Below are 24,077 nucleotides of genomic sequence, written 5' to 3'. Positions count from 1 at the left end.
TTGGTCCAGAGATAAGTGGGAGAATTAATCAATTTCCAGTGACATTGAAACTATGGCTTTTTAGTTTATAGACTTTCTCAAATGAGCAACAGTTGCTTAACAGTCTTCAAGACACTTTTAGATCCATGATTTTACCTGATCCTGACAACCCTCCCATGAAGTAGGTAGAGCCGTAATCATTGTCTTCATTTTACAGTCAGGGAGTTAATTTCCTGATTGAGGTCACAGTTAACAAGGGTCTAAACAGAGATTAAGTAAAGTTTCTCATCCTAGATCTTATGCACTTTTACCTCTATCATGATACACCTGAATTGTTCAGGAAATGAGGTGACACTATTGTACAAAAGGAGCCCAGTTTTGATTGGGGTTGATTGTACTGTTCTGACATATGCTAGCAATGAACCTGACTTCTCATCTTATACTGGCACATCCTGTTTCACGTTTGAAAAGGAAAGAATAAAAAGGTGCATGAAAATAAATAAAACAAAGATACATTGACAGATAGTACTTTAAAGGAAAATGAGATGAAACAGTAAAAGTAGACAAGGTGAAAACACAGAATTCAACTGAACAGACAGAATATCCTCAAAGGCCTAAGTTAAGTCTTTTGTCTGAATTTAAAATAGTTAAAAGCAAGAAGTTAGTGCACTGCCAGAGCAAGACTGGGGGCTATTGTAGCAATCAAAGACTAGGGTTGTACTGAAGACTATAGGTGGAATTTCCTGATCTAATATCAGCAAACACTTGTGGCATGTGAGGATAGAAATAGGGAGGTTTTTGCAAAAGTTAGAAATTAATCAAAGGTGAAAAGAAGAAACACAAATCCCCCAAATTTTACAAATTTGGATTTCCTACAGTTTGAACCAATTTAATCTAAATCTCAGAGATAAGGTAACTGTAACTAACATTTTGTTTAAGAGTGAAAGCATTACCTGCTGTCAGAATGAAGAAACTCTTTTAGGAATGTAGGTATTAGCTAATAATGTGGGTTTCCAACCTCAACTAGAAAACAGAAGTAGTTGGAACTCCTGTTAAAAATGCAAATTACGACTATGATAAATGTCTATTTTTTTCCAGAACATTGATTTGTTCTTTTCATCAAATGTCAAATGCAATGTTTTGTCATTGTCAGGCATCCTGACCAATTCCACAACACGTTAATGCTTCTATGAGTTGAGCTTAATGTGTTTCTTGGATTATCTTGATCCTTACAGCAACAGAAATTAATAGTAAAGCTTACTATGTATATGGCTCTAGAAATATTAACTAAGTTATGTCCCTCTGCACAAAATGTAGTACAAACCTTATTACTGCAGGGGAAGAAAATCTGTCAGAAAGCTGCTCTGGGAGGTGTTGTACTGCTTGCTGTGGGTTATGCAGACCCAGCACTTTGTCAGACTGCCAGTGGACATTGACAGAGAACAGATAGAATTTGGCAAGAAAAAGCAAGAGGGCCCCAGAGCCAGAAGAACAGAGGTTGTGGGTATAATATGCATATGGCTTCCTTTGATATTCTTCTTTTTACCAAAGTTGGTATAAGTGTACAAGTGTATTACATGGTATTTATTATAGATTAAAGTCCAAATCACAAAAAGGACCCAGTTATTAAGGTCTCACTATAAAATCTTGTTGACTTTTCCAATGAGAAAAATAGTTATGTATTTAAATGAACCTTTTCTTTAGACTGGATATTCTTGTACTTTTGTTTTAACTATCATGCAAACTGCTCTGAAAGTTTCCCTTTTGTGGAGGCGTTGTAAAATATTCTAGAGTATTATTATAGTCTATATCCCCAAATTACCGCAGATTCCTCTAACACTCTATCTGGGTTTCAGCGTTGTGTTTCTATCACAAGTTTTGTTGGCTACTCAATAGCCAAGTTCATGTTCCAGTTTATCTTTAACAACCTCTCTAAACCAACTTTATAGAAAGGTGAAACTTGAATGAGGTATGATTTGTAGTATTTCCTCTGTATACGTATTGTCTCACTAATACATTGCTTCACTCATTATTTATTCAGTCAGTCAAAAATTTCTATTGTTGAAATAATGTATACAGAATACTTAACATGGTCACAAAGTGAGTACTCAGAAAAAAATGCTTCCTATTTCAATTATATAATATGTACTGAAAAAAAAAAATAAGTGCCTAATATGTGCCTGTCACTATTTAAGTTGCATTATTTCTTTACCTTTTTACTCTTACATGAAGAGCCTCAGGGCTGAAAATAATTATATAAACATCTGGATACTGTCCACCTGCTTCTATATCCTTTATTCTTCTAAATTTGACCAAATTCTTTCCTTATTTTGCTCTTATTCCAAAATTACTTAGTCTTAGAGTATGTGTTGATTCTTTCTTACCCAACGTCTTATTTCTGAAATTATCACCTACAATGAGCCCTGTTGCCTAGCTAGAAGTCACTGATTTCTTATTCCTTTCTAAAAACATCTGTTTGCCTCAGGCCTTGACCTCTACTTTTCATAGTCACATGCTTCCTGCAAGGCTGATTCCATTTACTAACCCAAGAGTGCATTTTAACTGGTGTAAATCAGTCAGCGCCCGGAAATCCCCAGGTGACTGTTAACTTTCTGGAGGTGAGTTTGAGCTTATATCCTTAAATGACCCAATTGTATTGAAGGGAAGGACAGTTAAGAGGGAAAAACTTATGAAACAGAAAGCATGCTTCCTCAGTTGTTGCTGGCAGCCATTTTAGGACCATGAGGAAAACTCACTTTAGGATGAAAGCGACCCTGCTGATGGAAGAAGAAATAAATTTCCTGGATACTATCTCTAAAGCACTAAATCAACTATTCCTATCTATTTTGGGACTGTTATGGTTGAAATAATTATATTTTCTTATTAACTGAGCAAGTTTGAGTGGAGGAGTTTGCTACTTGAGCAGAAGACTTTCTAACTGCTCCATTGTGGAACGCTCCTAGTCTCTTCAGCCCCAGTGACATGACACCTGCCATCTGCTGAAAGATCCCTCTAACCACAACTGTGCAGTAATTTGGGGGTGGAATTGTAGATTCATAAGCTGATGGATCTTAATGTTTTTTCATCCAATCATCCATCTGATATTTGACTCTTTTCTATATCATCTCCATCAAATGGTCATCTTTTCAAGGTGATACCTTTTATCTTTGAGAAGCAAAACTCAAAAGATTTTAAAAAAAATAAGCCAAGAAAGATAGATCATTATGCTAAGAACTTTTAATAAACTTTCATTTAACCATAACTACCATATAAAGAAGGTTACTGTTACTGTTGCTGTTGTTTTTATACCCATTATAGAGTTAAGGAAATAAATACTTTGAGCAGTGAAGTTGTCCACAGCTATAAGGCTTTTAATAAACATCATCGATTATACTTTAGTTTCGTTCAGATTCCCAAGCTGAATGATGTTCTTTGTAATTATTCTTTGAATATGGTATTAAACCAGTTACTAATTCATTGGCCTTTCTTCTTTCAAAGAACTTTTATCACTACAGCCCTCCTTAATTCCCATTCTACATGAGAATCTTTGTCAACTGTTTTGATAAACAGTGATGTACTCTATCACAATTTTTTCAGTCACAATTCTAATAACTTGAAAGATTATTCTGATAGAATTTATAGTAAGATGATTTATCTTTGAGGCTGACAGCTGAAGGGAAAGCCAGGGACAGGATCTAATAACCTCACACTTGATCTGAATCATCATAAACATCTAGAAAGGGTGTGTGTGCATGTGTCTGTGTAGGTGTGTGTGAGAGAGAGAGTGAAAGATACTATAAGTATGTGAATGAGTGTGTGACTGTATTTGTATGCATGTGTACAAGAAGTTTGGAGCTAGCAAGAGTCACCCTTGACCCTGTCTTTTCCAAATTTTAATACTTCAAAAGTATATCCAGAAATGTCCAGGTTTTGCTCCCCTTTTATTGTCTCCACATGGAAATTAACACACTAGTAAATCTGAAGCTCCATGTATAGGCCAAGAAGGATTCAGAATTAATCTCTCTTATACCCTAAATTAGCTGAGAAGTGTCAGACTGTTTCCACAAACTGGCTGAAATTTCCACAAATTATTTTTGAAAGCAATGAGCATTCCAACTTTTCCATCACCTTTCAGGGTTCATTTTCAATTCCCAGACAGCTTGCTGAGTCAGCCTGCTGGCTCCCAGTCCTATTGTCTGCTCAATACCCTGAAAGAATTTCCCCCAATTTGCATTCCCTGGAGCTCTATTTTGACACTGTCTCTCAGTGTCAGTTGTAAAATTCAGTTCCTCTTGCCTGCAACTTACCTTGTTTTCTCACATTTTTTGTCAGGTCCCACACTTTATTCCATATAAGTTAATTCTTGCCATACCCCCAGCTGACCTTGCAATCAAAGTGGGTAGGTGATTAATGGCAATCCACAGCAAATTAGGGCTGGGAGCTTGGGGTTAGCTTTAGATACTGGAATACCAACAGAAAATAAGATAGTCACCCAGGCATATTTACTGGCCTAACACAGAGGATTTAGCAAAAGGCTACAGTTTTGGGAAAAGTATGGAGACATGGAGACTCAGGGTTTATTCAAAGCACATGGGCTTCCAGACATTAGATAGTTCAGTGTCATTTATGCTACACCTTACCCAACAGTAGGGTGGAAAATTCTGACATATTCTTCCCTGGTCAGTCTTGACTAAATAATTTTGTAGGGACAGCTGGACTGATCTAAAAAAGGCAGTCTCATTTTACCAAAGTTTAATTTCATTTTTATTATCCAAAGGTAAAAAGAAAATCCTGGTTAAAGAGACTGAAGAAAAAAGAACCTTCTAATATCTATATATTAACTTTTAGCAATGCATTATGATTCACAAGCAGGGGGCCTACCCCATCCTGTCTGAATATCATCATCATCATGATGTTCATCAGCCTGAAGTGACATTTCTTGATTATTAGAGCATCCCACATATTGTGCATAACACTTTATGTACATTGTTTTCTTGGTTGTCTACTAACTCTGGGAAGCAGAAAGTGAAGTTTAGGGAACTTGAGTAAATTGTCCAAGGTTAAATAGGTAAAAAGTGAACGATAGTAGTCAACACAAGCCTTTTGGATATAAAGCCTGTGTTGCTCATCACTGTCTTTCTAAAGTGATTAGAAATCACTTCCTGACATACTCCATCCTTTTTTTTTTTTTTTCTCTAGGATGACTGTCTGCCATTTGGACCTCCAGATGCTCTTTTTGGTTGGATTGATATAGATCATTGTGAATTCTTCTCAGCTACAGGTTATATGCACCCATCTGGCCTCCTGTTCCTTGGACAGATTTCAGGTTGATCTTCTGGACTCAAACCCATACTGGTCTAAACCCAAAGTCAAGGCTGCCTACCTTTGTCCTTTGGTTTTGACCCCTAACCTACCTGGGGCATTGGCACATCTTCCCTCTCCTTAGCCTGGCCTATCTTCTATTGCCTGAGCATTAATTCTGACAGCCCACACCCTAACTGCTACCCAGTTTCCATTGACAATTGCTATAAATTCTCAGTATTACTTAATAAATAAGAGTGAGCTACCAGTGTTGTATATTAAAATGTCAAAGTTAAGTTGAATCTAGGTCTAACAATATTTTTCGTCAACAGTGCTGCATTGTTACTTGCATGTTTATGAGATAGTACATGAGAAGGAAACTGATGCCAAGTAATTAAAATGAAATGTTTTTATGCAAACTATTACAAACTGAATGGATAAACAACAAGGTCCTACTGTATAGCACAGGGAACTATATTCAGTATCCTGAGATAAACCATAATGGAAAAGAATGTAAAAAAGGATGTATATATATGTTTAACTGAGTCACTTTGCTGTACAGCAGAAATTAACACAACATTGTAATCAACTACAGTTGAATAAAAAAATGAAATGTTTTAATCTCTGATTTCCGTCCTTCAAAATTTCATGTTTGAAGTTTATAGTCATCTGCTCCATGAAAAGGAATAGTAAGTGTTATGCCTCTGGCCTACTGATCCTGACTAGCCTTTATTTCTAAAGACTGGGAGCCCCAAAGCTGAACAACAAAATGTTATAGCTCATGATTTGCCCATAAGCTTAGACAGAGCCCTGTTAGGACCCAGTCTCATACCTTAAACTTATATTTTTTATCTAGCCATTTATTCTGGATCAAAAACAGTGTGTAGGGCTCAGATTGCTCTTTTTATACCCCAGGGCATCCACTTTTCAGCTGTGAGACTTTGAATAAATTACTATTGACCCTTGAACAATGTGGAGGATAGGGGTACTGACACTCCATGCAGTTGGCAGTCCAAGTATAACTTATAATTGGCCCTCCATATCTGCACATATCTGTGGTTTCCACAAATCACAAATTGTGTAGTACTGTGGTACTTACTATTGAAGAAAGTGCCCATATAAGTGGGCTTGTGCAGTTCAAACCCTGAGTTCAAGGGTCAACTGTACTCATCTTCTCTGTGCTTCATTTTTCTCATCTGTAAAGTGGACTAAAAGTAGTACCTATACCATGGTAAAAGTTAACTGTCTAAATTTCTTAAGAAATTGTCATGCAAACAGAGGTATTATTATTTTATTAATGTGTTATTATTTATAAATGATTATCACCAACATTTATTATTTATTATTATTAATATTTTTCATTTTGAAGTTCCCAACCCACATATCTTACTGCCCCCTCAAAATCTTCAGTCACTGAAAAATCAACACCTCTGATCTGGGTACATTCTCTTTTCTCTCCACCTTCTACTTTCCCCCAAATGTTTCCTCTTTAAGTAGAGAAGTCCATGGTTCATTCAACAGCTCATGTCAAAAATCTGATTTTCAGTCTTGCTAGTTCCCTCTACCTCAGTACAAACCCTCCAATCTGATAATTCATCAAGTACTATCCATTTTACTATGTAAATCAGTCTCAAACCCATCCACTTCTCTCATTTCTACTGCTGTCTTCCTACTCTACTAATCCAAGTGTGCTCCATGGGCTAGTGCCAGCCCACAAACATTCTTATTCTTGGGGAGATAAACATTGAAATGTAGAGTAACAATTTAGGAATTTTTAATGGAATTTTACATTGCAAGACATTCAAACATGTGATCATTTTCCTAGTCTTTCACATTTTACTGTATTTAAGATCATTTAAACTACAGCAGTGCCCCCTAATGTGTCCTTTCTTCACCATTTACCCCACTTTGACCCAGGTCTCACTAAAGCTGAGGGCTTTTTCAAATGCCAATAGTTCTATTACAATCCATGGCCTCTTAGGTTCCCTCAATAACCTCTCATTGATATTAGCAAGAAATTAAAACTCCTTACCAAGAATCATCTGCCTCTTGGCTACTTATCTAGATTCCTCTTACACCCCCATCCTTTCCCACATAACATCACCCACTCTGGCCCTCTCTTCTGGGGTCTTCAAACATGTTGTTGCCTTTGCCTTGTATCCTGTGCATCTTTCATTTTTTCCTAAAGCAGGACTTTCTCAAGGGGCATTCCCTGAACCTCAGAACAGGCAGAGTCTTATATGGTCTTATATTACCCTAGAGTTTCCTTTTGTGGCTCTTGTCACAACTTTAAGTAATTATTTGTGTAATTTTGTCTTCAAAAACTAATGTTCCCTCTCTTGCCCCCTGCCATTGGATGTATATCCTTGAGGACAGGTGGTGTAGTGCTGTGTAAAGGTTAAGAGCAGAGGCTCTGAAGCTCTGGGTGGGGTGCCCATGTTTGACTTTAGGCTTTATCTTGTATGTCCTTCTGTGTTTCACTTTCTCCATCTTAAAATCACGATGACTGGACTTTCCTTAAAAGAGTTTTACAAGGAGTAAATTAATACATTTTATTAGTTAATGGTTCTTCAGAGAAACAGAACCAAGACAGTTATTATAAGGAATTGTCTCACATAATCATGCAAACTGAAAAGTCTCAAGATCTGCAGTCAACAAGTCAGAGACACAGAAGATCCAACAGTATAGTTTCATTTGTGTTCAAAGGCCTGAGAACGAGGGATACTGAGGGTGTAAGTTCCAGTTTGAGGGCAGAAGACTGATGTCCCAGCTCCACCAATCAGGCAGGAGAGGTTCCCTCTTACTCAGCATTGTTGCTCTTTTCAGGTCTTCGGTTGATTGGATGAGGGCCATCCACTTTAGAGAGGGTAATCTGCTTTACTCAGTCTTCTGATTCATATGTTAATCTTACCCAGAAACACGCAGAATACTGTTTGACCAAATGTCTGGGCACCTTGTGGCCAAGTCATTAATATTTATGAAACTCTTTGTACAGTGCTTGGCACATGATGAAAGATAGGAAGTATTGGTAAGTAATGACTCTGTCAGCGTACACAGTACGCAGTTAGCAAGTGCTGAAAGAATGAATTAGAAACAAAGGGAGTAGGCAGTAGGTGTTTTTAAGCTACTTCATAAAAGAGAAGATATTCATCTTTTGGAAAAGCCTCAGTGAATTATTTTGTGTGTGTCTCATTCAAATGTCAGTATGTCTAACTGGCCAATCTGGCTTTGCTCTCATCATTAATTTGAGCCTGACTCTGACTCTCCATTGAACCCATTTTTTCTTCTTCCTTTTTTTCTATCTTATGTAGCTTTCAGGTATGTCTCCTTCTCAGCTCAAGCCAGCATCTTCCTCTGTTGGACCATTTTGGTCCGATTCTAGGTGGTCTCCTGTCTCAAGTGGTGTCCTTTTCATTCCTCCCAACAGCTGCTTGAGTACTTTTCTAAAATAAATGTACAACCAAGTCACTTCTTTGTTAAAATATGTATAATCCTTCCCCACTGCTCACCAGATGAAGGCCTGATACCTTGACATGAGATAGAAAGCGTCAAAATTTGGGGCCCAACCTTAGTTTTCTAACTTGGTTTTCAATCTCTCTTATATATACCATGTCCAGATCCATCAAGCCCATCTTGCATCCTCTCACTGAAATCTTCCTTCCCTCCTTGTTTACTAAATAAAGAAATACCTAATCTTTAACATTTTGCTCAAATGTCACACTTTTCCACTCTCCCAGGAAATGTGACTTGCTTCTTTGTATATTTCATACCTCTTCATACATTTCACAAGAACCCATTTTTATCTGCACATTGTGCTTTAACATTAAGATCTTAATTACAAATACATGCACTTATCTTTACACACCAGTCAGTTTGGATCTTCTCAAGGATAAGGGTTGCATTCGGTGTACATTTGACTACCTTCTCTCCCATAATCTTGTGCCTGGAACAATAGATGGCACATAATAAGTGTTAGTTAAATATATATTGAACACTTGTATCCTGGGCTCCTCCATGTACTCTCCTATCCCCCCACTGACCACCCTCTCATCTTCCTTACATAATGAAGTAATGCACTTCATTACTTTATCAAACTGGTATTGTTTCTGAAGGCTTTCCAGAGGGCTCCTTCAAACATCAGAACTTGCATTCACCAACCACTTTCCAAATTCTCCCCTAACCAGTGGTTGGGAGTGATGGAGATAAGGATGAGGTAAGAAAGTTTTGCCCCAGTGTAGAGAAACAGTCCTTGATGTCACACCTGCTTTGCCCTCCAGGGCATTATAAGCAATGAGAAGCATATCAATACTTTGTGAATTATCCTTCTGTGAACTTTAGCACAGACAAAACATATCTCAGTAAACACATGTAGATACAATTTATTTCTTCTTCCCACTGATTAGTTTATTTTTCAAAACATGTAAATAAAAACTGTGATCACAGTGGAAAGTTGTGAAGATAATCATTTTTCCCCTCAAAAATTCTGCTCAAGAAAAAAATAATAATAAAAACTAATGTGCATTGTGCACTTGATGTATGTCAGGCACTGCATCCTGATGAATTTATATACACCATCTCAATTAATAAACACACTAAGCCTAGGAGGTGGGCAGTTTTAGGATTGCCATTTCACAGATGAAGATCTGGTGCTTACTGAGATTAAGAGAAGTATGCCAGACTCACAAACATAGAAAACAAACTTCTGGATACCAAAGAGGAAAGGGGGTATGAGAGAGATAAACTAGGAGTTTGGGATTAGCAGATATACACATTGCTGTATATAAAACAGATAAACAACAAAGATCTACTATATACTGCAGGGAAATATATTCAATATCTTGTAATAAATGATAATGGAAAAGAGTATGAAAAAGCATATCTATGTATAACTGAATCACTTTGCTGTACACCTGAAACTAACACAACATTGTAAATCAACTATAAGTCAATTTAAGAAAAAAGAGAGAAACATGCAACAGTAGTAGAGGAAGGAGCGAGGATATATTATCTTGAGATTTGATTTGTTTGGAAACTGAATTTTGACAGTATGCTTGTTCTGATGTCTTTCAGGCATTATTTAAAGAAAATAATATAACTGCAAGAAAAAAGTTGCAGCTGCAATGTCCTAGCTTAGGAACAGACTAGCTTGATTAGAATTGCTGATGATGGGTTAAAGGAGCAGAAGATATGTGTCACAATTTGTTTGCTCACTAAATTAGCCATTCAGGTCTTTATAAAGAATGTCTGTCTCCCTCAGGATTACACATCTCTCATGTGAAGGTGCTAAGACAAAAAAAATAATACCATCTACTTGGATAGGAAAAAGTTAATTTCACTGTGCTTCTCTTCTTTGTAGTACAAGTTCCTTGGTTTAAGATCTGAGGCACTTCAAAAGCATTGTGAATTTGGAGAAGTAATACATCAGCTAAAATCTAGAGGCTTAGGGCTTGCACTCCTTCACCCTATCAGGCTTTGTGTGATATGTAACAGAAAATGTCTTTTCATTAGTGGAGTTGATAAAGTTAAAACTTTTCTTGATTAATATTCTCTTGCAAACATCAGTTACTGCCATGGATTTACACTGCAGATTTGCCATAGCAGTTCTAATTTCTTCTGTACTAAAGATTCAGCTGATACAGATTTTATTTAATAAGGATAATTGTTGTTGAAGGGCTGAGTTGGTTAATATTCCTGAGGCATCTCTGCTTGCAGATCTAAAAAAAAGTTAGAATCTCTGCTACTTGACTATGACCGTCAGTGATATTATGGGAATTTTTACGAGTCTCATTTAGGGAGATGGTGCGGGGAACAGGCTGTTGCATTGTTAAAGGCAATGCAGTGTGTAGCAAAGGTACATGCCAGATAACTGTATTAAATCCCAAAGAAGAACATGAAAGTTTCTGCTATTCCACTTACCTTTCTGAATTGGAACTTTGTAATAATATATCAGTGAATGTATTTAATTTCATGCATAAATCAAGTTTATTTAATTTTTCATTCTCATGTAAGGTATTTTTTGGAAGTAACTTTCTTATCCCTATAAGGTAAATTAATCCTATCAAGTCTTTGTTTGTTGCAACAAGACAACTAATTCACAGGTGTTCCATGTGATTAGACTCATTTCCCATGGTTGATCACTGGCTTTTCTCTTCATCGTCCTGTCCCATCTCTAGTCTTCTCTCTCACTCTCTAATTGTGTTCATTTCTTTCCATAGTTTCTTCTGAAGAAAAGTGTATTTTTCCCAAAGGCAGATTTATAAAAGTAAAAATGATTAATTCTTCAAAGGAAGGTTTACTTTTAAGATGAGTTATTTATAATATTTTTGAAAGCTATCTAAACTTGTGGTCAATTATCTGAAATCCTTAGATATATAACAGAGCAAAAAAATGGGTGCATTAGTCAGGAAAGCATGACTTTTTCCTGGCAAATTCAATCCAAATTAGGTTTGTTCTTATTTTATAGAATTAAATATTCTTATTATATTTTCCAAGGAGGGTCAAATACACTCTTTTCAGGAGGAGAGTCTTGCATTCACCTCCCAGTTTTATCTTTTAATAGGAATTGAGATCCATTAAAGAAAAAGGCTTTTCTGTGGCACTCAGTATTTGAGGGCAATTTCTTGAAGAGAGGATTTCTGTATTATTTCAAAAGCTGACGTCACTCCTGTGTTTGTAGAGCCTGCCTCCTCCTTCCTATCAGACCACCCAAGTTGTAAATTTGTAATAGGCATATTTTCTTTTCCCACTAAATTTCTTGAAGATTTTTTCCTCGAAAGCAGAGAATTTACATTAACTACCTACAGTAATACTACCAAGCCAAGAAGCTCCTCAGTGCTGAAGATCAATCGTTTTTGAGTCGAGTCAACTTCTTTTGAGCTCCTTGAAAGACTGATTAAAACAATGGACTCTGTCCTGAGTTAAAGAATGTAGGATATTTACATTAAAATTTTTTTTTAATAATTTTATTTTATTTGGCCGTGCCATGTGGTATGTTTTAGTTCCCCGACCAGGGATTCAACCCATGTCCCCTGCACTGGGAGCTCAGAGTCTTAACCACTGGACCACCAGAGAGGTCCCCATATTTTTTGAATAATGTTTCAGGAAGTTCATCTTCAAGAAATCTATCTTTGAATTCCAATTAAGAATTGCCATTTTAGGACTTTGTTCAGTCTAGTGTCCTAGGATCTCTAATTTGGGATATTATTGAGAAGGAATGAGGAAGAATTAAGAGGACATTATTATTTGTCAAATGATGCCATGTCAAATGACAATAGCTACCATTTCCTGAGCCATTATTAATGCCAACTACTACTTCTGGAATTTATGTGCCAGACACACCTGCTCTATGCATGTTATTATTATTATTTTTAATCCACTCAACAATTCCTGCAAGTTGCCAGCATTACTAACATTTAAAAATTGTGAAAATGAAGTTTCAAAGACAATAAGATGCTTGTTTACAGATATGCAGTGAGGATATCTTCAGTTGCATGAAAGACAGCACCTAACGAAAGCGTGCAACGTAATAGAGGACTGTTGTTCTCTCATGGCTAGAAGTCTACATATAGGTAGATGTTGGCTTTGAGCAAGAGCTTCAGGGCACTGGGACTCTGGATCAGTATGCCAGGTATGCTTTTGACCTTCTTCTCATGCTTAAAACATGGTAGCTTCAGCTCTAAGCAAAGCAGTGACCAAGGCAGAAAAAAAAGGGGGGCTTTCCTGAGGGAAGACATTCATTTCCAGCATTTTTTCATCATATTTTCCTTACATCTTATTGATTAAAACTGGGTCACCTTTTCCTCCCTAAACTAGGAGGGATATTGAAAAAGTTAATCTTGTCTTATGTACCTTCAGTGGTTCTAAACCAAGGGCAATTCTATCCTTCAGGGAACATTTGGCAATGTCTGGAGACATTTTTGCTTGTCACAACTTTGAGGTGAAGGTGATATTGTAAGTATCAGATAAGATTTCACAACATTATGTGTTACAGTTTTGTATTTTCTTTTTCAGTGTCTCATTTTTAGTTAGTACTGAATATCTGCTTGAAAATTTCTTTGGCATCTTGTAGAAAACATGAAGCCTCAGGTAAGATTTGGGGTTTGCTTCCTAAGCACAATTCTCCTACGATATTGAAAATATTTTGCTATAAAGTACATACATGAGGCTCACAGTATTTAGGTTAAATTTAATTAATTTATATTAAATAAGAGAAAATGCAGAATATGTATTTTTTATCTTGCACAAAGCTCAAAAAATATGATACAGGTTTTATTTGATCAGTCTTTAGCCTTATCTTAAGTATATTATTTGTAAAACTATTTCTATGGATTCAGGGAGTAGTCTCCTTGAGACAGCTGCAGTAACCCTGACTAAAATGTAAATAGAAAAAATGAAGGCTCAGGAACACAGAGTATTTTTAGGGCAATGAAACTACTCTATGGGTACTATAATGGTAGATACATGTCATATTAAATCTGTCCAAACCCATAGAATGTACAACATCAAGAGTAAATTCTAGGTACTTCCCTAGTGGTCCAGTGGTTAAGAATCTGTCCTCCAGTGCAGAGGATGTGGGTTTGATCTCTGGTCAGGGAAATAGGATGCCACATGCCGCGGGAGAACTAAGCCCGTGCACAGCAATTACTGAGCCTGCGCACTCTGGAACCCGCGTGCCACAATGAGAGAGAAGCCCACGCACCATAACGAAAAATCCCGCATGCTGCAACTAGGACCCAATGTAGCCAAATATATATATATATATATATATATATATATATATATATATATACACATATATAATAAAAGAGTGAATTCTAATGTAACCTATGAACTTCCGGTGATAAACATGTAACAGTATAAGTTCATCAGTTGTTACAAATGTACTACTGGAGAGGGGGTGTTGATAAAAAGGAAGGCTATGCATGTGTGGAGGCAGAGGTTGCATGGGAAATCTCTGTCCTTCTGCTGCTCAGTTTTGCTGTGAACCTAAAACTGCTCTAAAAATGAAAGTCTTTTAAAAAATGAAGGATCAATAATAGATCAGCTAATAGAATTTATAAATGGGGATGAGTGCATAGAGACTTATTCCATGGTATTTAATTATGAGTTTCAGAAAGGATGGCTCATTGTTTTAAGGTCTTACTGAGAATCAGCTACAGATAATGAAAACTAGTACAGTTTCAGAAGACCAGTATCCTACAGATCTCATCATGTCATTAGAAAGGAACAATTGCTGGTCACAAAAAAATGTGTTTGTTTTTTTTTAACTTTACATAGTTTGTTATTCAGATATTCCTGATTCCCTTGGATTGTGTCAATTACTCTAAATTTTTCATTAATAACATTAAACGTCACACTTTTAATTTTTATTTTTCTATTTCTCAGCCCAAATTAGTTAACTCACGTTGCTTTTGGCCACAAGGAAATGAGGCTGTAAGTGGGGAAAAGCTTCAATGTGTGAGTTTCTGAGGTTGTGGGTATATGTGTTTTTTAGACTAGTATATAAATGGATGATTTAATTGATCTTATTGATGGTGATTTACTTATATGGCATTTTAATTTAGGGATTTAAAAAGACTAGTCTCTCTTCTTTTTGGGCAATCATAAAAATCAAGCAAAGGAATTGTAGGGAAAAAATTCTAAAACTAAAAGTCAATGCTGGGAAACAAATCCAAATCTTCTGACAGTAGCAGCCTTTCATGCCAAAGTCTTGTTTCCTCTGGTAAATCATGTCTTCCTGTGTTTTTCTTTGTGTCAAAGTGTGTCATAATAATGGAATATTTTCTGAGCACCCCTTTGCAGCAGGTGCATATGTTAAGATTCATTTACTGTTTGCATCAATCTGAGGAGGTAGGTACAATTATTCACCCCATAATACAGATGAAGTCACAGAAGCAGCAAAAGGAACTTGCACAAGTTTATTTAGCTGGCAATTAACCAGGGGAGGTAGAATTCAAAAGAGGACAAGGTTTTGGGTTAGATCTTTTTTTGATCCTTATGTTGTGAAAATGAAATGTTTGCAAAATTATCTTGGAGTTTCTCCTCTTTCTCATCCCCTTGCAGCTGGTCAATCAACAAATCCTGTTACTTTGACATTTGAAAGTTTCACATCTCCTTCCTTTAATTCCTTGCTAGGGTTTCAATATGTCTTCTTCTTCCCATCTTCTACTTTCTCAGATGCATCATCTCACTGATTTAGATCCTCAAATAAAGCTCTTATCATGTCACAATTACCCACAATGCTCAGTAGCTCTCAATGGCTTTCAATAACTCTCCTCCAACCTCCAAATCCTAACCCAGACTTGCCCTGTCCCTAATAATCTGTCTCAAATGAACTTCCAGTTTTATGGTCCATGATTCTTTCTCAGATTCTTGAGATATATTACTCCTATTTCTTGAAGATGCCCTTTTCTTTCTGACCCTGCTTCTGGTTATGGTGTTTCTTTACCATCATCTATCTTTGTCTTTCCAAAGAAAAGTAGTTGAAATACAAAAGGTATTCAACAAATATTTCCCTGTTGAAGAAATAAAAATTGAGCTCAAATGTCCTGTCCTTCACAGAGTGTCTCCTGAAACTGTCTCCCTGACCTCACTTATATTTTTTGTCCCTTTTGTTAATTCCTGTAGACATAATGCCACTCACCATTTTCAAAACGCTGGTATTTCCTTCAGAAGGCAAGAGAGGAATAAAATAAGATTTGCTAGTAATCACTAGAGTATCCTCAAATTATAATTTATTATTTTAAGGAGTTGTGGTATAAAGGTAAAGATACTGGAATTGTTCTCAGATATCTTAAATTTGAGTCCTGGTTCTGTCAAATAAGTCTGAGAGTTTCCCAAGCTTCAATTTTTTATAATCAATAAAATATATCCAATAATACTTTTGTCACGAGGCTATGGTGACAACTAAAGGGATATTAAATAAAACATTTTATAAGGTGAAAAGTGCTGCATGCTTTCAAAGCAATGTTGGTATTCTCAAATTTAAAATTTTCCTACCATTCTTAAAGGCCTACTCTAGGCCAGGTACTTCACACTCTTGATCTCATCTTGTCCTCCCAATAGCTTCATATTACTCTTCCTATTTTACAAATATGTACTATAAAATCAAGTTACAAACTCAAAAATCATAAGGCCAGGAGGTTAAAGCACTTACATTAAAATCAGTCTCCTTATTTTAAATCCTGCTTTCTTTCTGCCACCCATAGGAATGCCTTCACCTGGCAAACATTCACAGCACAGAATGTAGAGGTTTAAATCATGATCTCTTGAGCCAACAGTGCCTGGAATCAAAGCCAAGAAATAACCATTTATGAGCTAGGTGACCTTATCCATGCTCTTGATCTCTCTGTGCATTAGTTTTCTCATTTGTGAAATGGGTATAATAGTAGTAATTTCTCTATAAGGTTGAATGAGTCTTAGCCTTTACGTGTCTTATGTCTGAGTTTTGAGAAACAGAGCTGCAGGCAGAGCTTAGTGTGCAAATGATTTGCAGAGAGAGAGAGAGATCTCAAAGAAAGGAGAGAGAGGGAGGAGGAAGGGGCAGGGGGAGAAAACTTAGCAAAGACAGGTTCTCAGCAGGAGGCTAATGTCGGCCTTATCCCACTGGGAACCATGAACCACAAATGACATCACAAGTTGGCCCTACCTTGGGCGAAGGTGATCTTTCTGTGTCAATCATTGGCTGCAGCTCGGTCCAGGGAAGGCACCGTGCATAAACTCCTAGGCTCATTGGTTTCCTTCCTAAGGAGGGCACTTTTCTGGAAAATAGTGAGCTTTGAACAATTTGCAGCCAATGCATATGGCAGCTGGGTGTTGGGAGCAACTTGTCACTGATGCAGTTCTGGGCAGCACACCAACAGAATCCACTGCAACATACAAAGTGCTTACAAACGTATCTGGCTCATTGTAAGCTGCCAATAAAAGTTAGCTTTCATTACATTATTTTGCTCGTAAGTCTTCTCACACTGTTTCATATGTTTAAATTTGGCTTTCTAACTAGAATGTAAATTCCTTAAGGTCAGGGACCAATTCTAATCCTACCTACTGTGCAGCTATAAATCAATGCATTGTGATGGCCACCTAGCAGCTCTGATTTATGTCTGGCTCTGAGGTTATGACCTCAGCTTACTTTCTTTTTTCCTACTCAAATGAATGCTTTTTTATTAAAAAATGAAATAATAAATTAGAAATTTATTATTAAACTTGATATTGGGGGGGAATCTCCCCTTTCAGAGGTATGTACGGAAGAATATAATTGTATTTTTATCTGTACCAGACACATTTTTGGCTAACTTTGTGCTCAATACAATTCCTCAAAATTTGTTATTTTATTTGTGAACTGAGTTTGTCAATATTTAAAGTGGAAATGATTAGAGAAGGCAGACATACTCTTATTTTTGTCAATGCAGACTTGTTCTGGAATAATTACTTTTTAATATCTAAAGCAATTCAGTTGATCAGAATATTGATCCTGTTCTCATTTTTGATCATTGTGCCATTGATTTAACATTATCACTGTCTTACCAAGTAGAGTAGACTATGAGGTGTCTTGCACATTCATCTTTGTTGAAAGACCAATGCATGAGACAGGATTTAAAAGCTTTTTAAAATGCAAGATGCTGGAACTGCATTTTCGATCTGCATTCTCTCCTGCTGTTATATGGAATTTATTGAAAATGTGCCTCTTAGAGGTCAGATCATTTCTTTCTTCAAGTGGAAAAAAAGATATAAGTAATATATTAAAAGACCTCTAGGATAATATCAAGAAATTAGAAAAACCTCATTCTATATTCAGTTCCCCCTCCTCTTGAACATTATGACTCATCAAAAATAAGAATTGCAATTCATCTGTTTCTAGATAACTTCAGACTTTTGCATTTTTAGGTTTTATTAGAACCAGGCATATAGGACATCTTTCTTCCCCCCTTTTTTTCTCTGTATTTTTCCCTTTTGTCAGTCTCCTCCTATTAAATAATTTAGAAAGCTACAGACTGAATTAAAAATGAAACTCTTACCATTTATCTAATTTGAAATCTATTAATTGATTAAAATTCTTCTCAATTCATCAGTTTTCCTGAATACTTTAGTATATTATTCTTTATTAGGAAAAAGTTCTCCTTATGGACAATATTTAAAATGTATCATTTGCATGGTGCTTTTCAATAAGTGTAACATACAAAGAGTTGGTGTCTAAAAATATTTTTTGGTATTAAAAATGATAAAGTTTTTTAAAATAAGAATGTAGCTAGTCTAACTTATGTATTATTCTAGTTTTCTAATCTACACATGTGCTACAATAGATTCTCTTTATGACTAAGATAATATATACATATGTATTAATTTATTCAGGGCTGAGTGCTGTTCATTATTTGCCCTTCTAATCTGGAGAGAATTTCTTAGTCATTTCTGGTCACAGTTGGAAGAAAATATTTCCACCTTTTTTGATTGCCTGTCTTACAGTTTGAAGTACTTTAGTAAGTCTTTAAACATGAACCATTTGCTTTCACCTAGGCAGAGAGAATCCCTTTTCATTTACTCTAATTAATTGTTAATAGATTTTTCTCTCTTAGTTATTAAAAAGTTTAATGATTCAAGAGCCATTTGGGAAAGGATCCTATTTTTAAGTATTATAGGTGAGCCAAGCATGAAAAGTTCTGAAGCACAAATAGGAGTAGAAGGGAGCGGTGGGATTCAATTGCAGTTTTGAATCTGGGGGGATTTATAAGGCAGTGCTTGAGGGAGATCCACCTGGTTGATGGGGGCAAAACTGTAGGCAGAGAGAAAAGTATAGAATATAGACTAATGCAGGTTACAAGGATGTGAAAATGGAGCTCTTTCTGTTTGACTTTTGGCATGAAGTCCTAAGACTGAGGAAAAGGATGTCAAGTCCCTGTATGACTTGCTTATAGCACTTGTCAAGGAACTCTCCCAAGACTGCCTTGTGAGGCTCATCCCCTCTCCCAGGGATGGATAAATCAGGTCTAGGGCCTCGTCGGATGGCAACAGAGGTTAGGATTCCTTTGGAGGCATTGTCAAAACACAGAGCACATCCTCTTTCATCTGAGATGCTTCTGTTCCCCTTAAACCCAACATGAAGAGCTTTAAGGGGACATTTTGAAGAGCTTGATATTTATCTTATGGGGTATGAAGAATCCAAGGGAATGTTTTTATACATATCTGAGAAATCTTAAGAGGAGAGATTGTGGCTATCAATGTAAGATGGCATAGTTTTGAGAGGGAGGGTGGAGGGAGGAAGGAGGAAATGGCGAGAGAGAGAGAAAGAGAGAGACAGAGACAGAGAGACAGAGATTAGGTTAGGTATGCTTTGGAAGTGAGCCCAAAGTAGTGGTGTGGGGAAGGGTTGCAGGCGCTTTCCTTGAAGTCAGGTGGACCTCTGGGAGGGTGTTGGCCTGAGGCCTTGAAAGTGCCTGAGGTCCAGGTGAGAAGGAGGTAGTAACCAATCAGAGCAGTGGTGCCGCCTGAGGCCCACTGACTGAAAGAGAGCATTATGCTGGGCTTCCCCAGGGAACCATTTATAGCAAAGTTACTGCAGAAGAGCTGAAAGACCCAAAGAGAAAGTATCAGTTTTTAATGTCCTCTTACAAGCCAGAGGATGCAAACATAGATCACCAAATTTCTAGCCCCTAACTATTTCTTCCCTTGGGCCTAACCCTGGAAGGGGCAACAATAGTAACTTCCGGGTTGAGGCAAGACCTGGCCGAGTACAGAACAATGAAGTCCACCAAACCTCACCCACACCTGGTATAGGTTTACAGATTGAAGTGCTATCAATCTGGTTGTGGGAGAAGCTCCAGATTAGATAAGAGCTTAGAATTTTGATTATTACATTGAACTGGAGTTATTAGTATCAGAATGAAGTGTTCTTGTGAGTCAAGGTACCTGAAAAGCTAGTCAATCTGACTGAAATGTATCAAAGGACAAGGACAGAATTACTCTACAGAGTGAGTTTGAAGAGACATTGAGACAAAAGAGTCAAGTGACTTTGTGAGCTTGCCTGGAGTTCAGTTCATTCAACAAGATGCTTACACAGATGTGAATGATTTAAATTCAGAACCAGGATTAAGACACTGGGAAAGAAAAACTAAGAAACGGACAACATAGAAATAAGAGTAACAATAGGTGATGTGTGATCAATACTTGATATGTTCCAGGATATCATCTCATTTATTTTTTACAACAACGCTGTGTTGTAGGAACCATTATCCCCATTTTAAAGAGGAAGAAACTGAGACACAAAAATAATCTGCATACAGCTGCAGAGTTAAGCGATGTTTTTTCTTCTTATTTGAACCCAGCCTATGTTGCTAACTACTACCTGGTACTACACTTGTTTTAAAAAAGGAATCAATAGAATTTGGTGAAAAAGTAGATGTCAAGAGGGAGGCAGAGGGACAAGTCCACAAGGACTCAGAGGTTTGGAGCTGGTCTGGATAAATAAACATTGATTCTATTGCCATGAATTAGAAAATGAAGGGAAATTGATGTCGGTATGAGAATGAAAAGTTTGGTTTTAAACATGATTTCTTCAAAGGCATTGCAGGGCAGGTATCAATCAAGAAGGAAGAAAGGTGGACCTAAGTTGCACAATGGCAGAGATGTAGACACACAAGGGTAAGACATCCTTAGGAAAGTGATAGTGTCATTTCTTCTAGGGAGTTCATGCCTGCCTTTGTCTACATTCCCCTCCCATCTCTTAGATGATGCCAAAGCAGTGTACAGCTTTATCTATGCACTTTCTGCTCTATTTCATAACAGATGTCTCTGTTACGTGCTCTTTCTTAAAAGACACTGAGTTCTTTGAGGGCAGGGCCTGTGTCTTATTCACTTTTTTGATCACCAGGTCCTAGCAGAGTGCCTCCTGTCTAGTAGTCAATCAATTAATACGTGTTGAATAAATGAGGGAGTAGATGAACAAGTGACTGTGAAATAGAGAGTAAGGTGACCTCATTGAAGAAGATAATAAAGAGAAAAGTGAGGTGTGAAGACAATTTTAGGAGCTGACACCAGAGACGGAGTAATAAAGAATGCAAAAACAGATGACAGATCAAGCGAAGGAAAATAGGAAGAGTTCTGGAATAGGAATGCAGGAAGAACTTCCAGAAGATTTATGATGCCCTGTGCTTCAGAGACGTCAAGGAGAGCGTGGATCCAAAAGACCAGAGGACTTAATGAAGAACTGGTTGACTGATTTTCAGGACTGTAGCTACTACAAAATGGTGGAGATAGGGGACAAGGAGCTCCTAGAAAGAGGGACTAAAAACAGCGACAGTAGAATTAAAAAAACAATTACAATTGGTGAAAGAGAAATAGAGAACAGTGGAAAGGTAGATTAGTCAAATGAAGGATTATTTACTAATTTATGTGCTAATTAATTTAAGAGAGAAATAAGCATGTTTAAAGGAAAGAGCCACTGTAACACGGCAAAATAAAGTTGCTGCTGTGAAAAGAGTTGTGAAGTCCTATCACTAAGGAATTATTCTTTCTAGAGTGACTTGTTTTTGTTCCCACATAACACCTTTTAGAGAATCGCAAACCTGGACAGAACTAAGGCTTGTGAGAGCAGTGTTCTGTGAGTTGAGCTCAATGGTGAGTATTTGTCATATTTTGTCACTTAGCATCTTTTAATTACACTCTCTATATATTTTTTAATTCCCTGCATCAGAAGGCAGTCCTCATCTTTTCTGCCTCTGTGGCAACTGGGATGAAGACTTAGGATCTTGATTCAATGACTCAGATGCACCTGAGCTCAGACACACCTAAGCATCAAGAAGTACTGTGGTGGATTTGCACTGCTGCTGTCCTTAAACAAGGGAAGGTTGAAGACGTGTCCAGTTTCAGCTGTAATGAGGTGATTGTTCTAGGGATCATGCTCTGGATTGAGCTTTGATAATACTTTAATATATTGCATATTCCAAATACGGATTTTACAAGTCCTTCCTCAGTGTGCAGGGTTATCTATTTCAGCATCGCTTAGAGACCCTCTCTGTCCAGATGCTATCATTCCTTATACACATGGTTATTGTTGCATCATTTTTAACAAGAGCAGAAGTTCACATCTAAGTCCAACTTTCTCTCACATTTTATTTTATTTTTTCTTTCAGAGTTTTATTAAAATAACCTCTTCTTTTCCTCCACCATTCACTTTATCTCATAGTTCTTACATCCTCCAGTTAGTTCTCTTTTTAAAAAAAAGTTCCCAAGAGAATGGAATAGTGACTTTTGATAGACTATGGCATAGTCATATGTGTGTGTGCATGTGTGCATATTTGTGTGTGTGTGTACAAGTATATGTGTAAGTCTGTGTCTATGCTTATGTCTACCTCTATGTATATGGGGGAGTTGGTATAAACTTGTAGTTTCTTTGCACTAAAGAATTGTTGAGTACCATATCGAACAGAGCCAGGACAATACGTTTAGTTTGTTTTTGCCTGGACTCATTCTTCTTCCGGTACTGTGAAAATCAGATGCTCTTCCTCTGTTTATGTCACATTATGCTCGCTCTATCACTGTCTATGAGAAATGTCACTTCCTTATATCACTGTTTACAGGAAATAGTTGGTTGTCCCTTACACGTTCACTCAAAGGTTACAAAAGACAAATTTGATAAAGGTCACAGTGTTCTGTTGCTATTCCTTTCAAAGTGCTGATTTGGATAGGAATTTTAAAATTGTTTTTGTTATAATCCATAGAACAAGAAAAATATTTGAACCTTGAGTCAATGTAAATAGAATAATGTGTTAATTAATCCACTTAATCAACAAGAATTTATTTAAAATGTACTAATACTTATTTGGAGGCAACAATGTAATTTTTTAATTGAAAAATGACATAAAAAAATCTGTACTTCATGGATCTCAGGGGGTCCAAGTATGAGAGTTAGGGGCATTTGAAATAAAACTTTTAATCCCATGATGACTACATCAATGTTTTAGCTAATTCCTATACATCAAGAATTCATAAACCGTCTATGGATGGGCTTTAGAAGGTCTATGAACCCACTGGATCTATATGACATTCTTTTCCTTTAAAGGGAGAGGGTCCATAGCTTTTATTATATTTTTTTATAAGTCCGTATTTCAAGAAAGTTATGAACCTATAATATAATATAATATAAAAATAAATAGCTTAAGAATGCCATAAAAATTCCCCAAAGTATCTTTCATTAGTTTATCTTATCAAGGATATTTGGATTTTTTGGCTGAAGCTCTAGAGATTTTTAACACAAAAAAACAAAAACTATAACTTCCTTATCTCTTTCCTCCTTTTCCATCCCATTATTAGATATTCTGATAGAGAAGGACAGCTGGGATACATATTTGGTAAAAAACATCAATGTTACCATCTAGATGCTGGGTTTTCTAGCTAGTTGCCTTTGTTTTCTGTCCTGTCCATTCTATCCTTGTAAAATAAGAATGGTGGCATTATTCCTCAATTATTATTTTAATTGGAAGGATATCTACTACTTGAGGTCTGAGCAGAAAATAGATCACACATGGGAGCAATATAGATTTTATACTTCTTGTGTATTCCTATATGAGGTACTTCCAAGTTTCAATGGTTAAGGAAGTTATTTTTATAAATATTTCTATGTCCAGCCTGTGCAGATTTATATTTGTAACATTATTTTTATAATTTACTATTTTTATTACTATATTCAATATAGTATTCAAACAGACCACCTGAACTATGTAAAGGGGATCAAAACTTGGTGATTACTTACTATGGTTTAAATGCTGAGTTAGATATTTTACATATACTATTGTATTCACTATTTC

Source organism: Mesoplodon mirus (assembly GCF_964341445.2).
Source record: "Mesoplodon mirus genome assembly, chromosome: 17".
Taxonomy (NCBI): domain Eukaryota; kingdom Metazoa; phylum Chordata; class Mammalia; order Artiodactyla; family Ziphiidae; genus Mesoplodon; species Mesoplodon mirus.
This window is presented reverse-complemented; position numbering follows the sequence as displayed.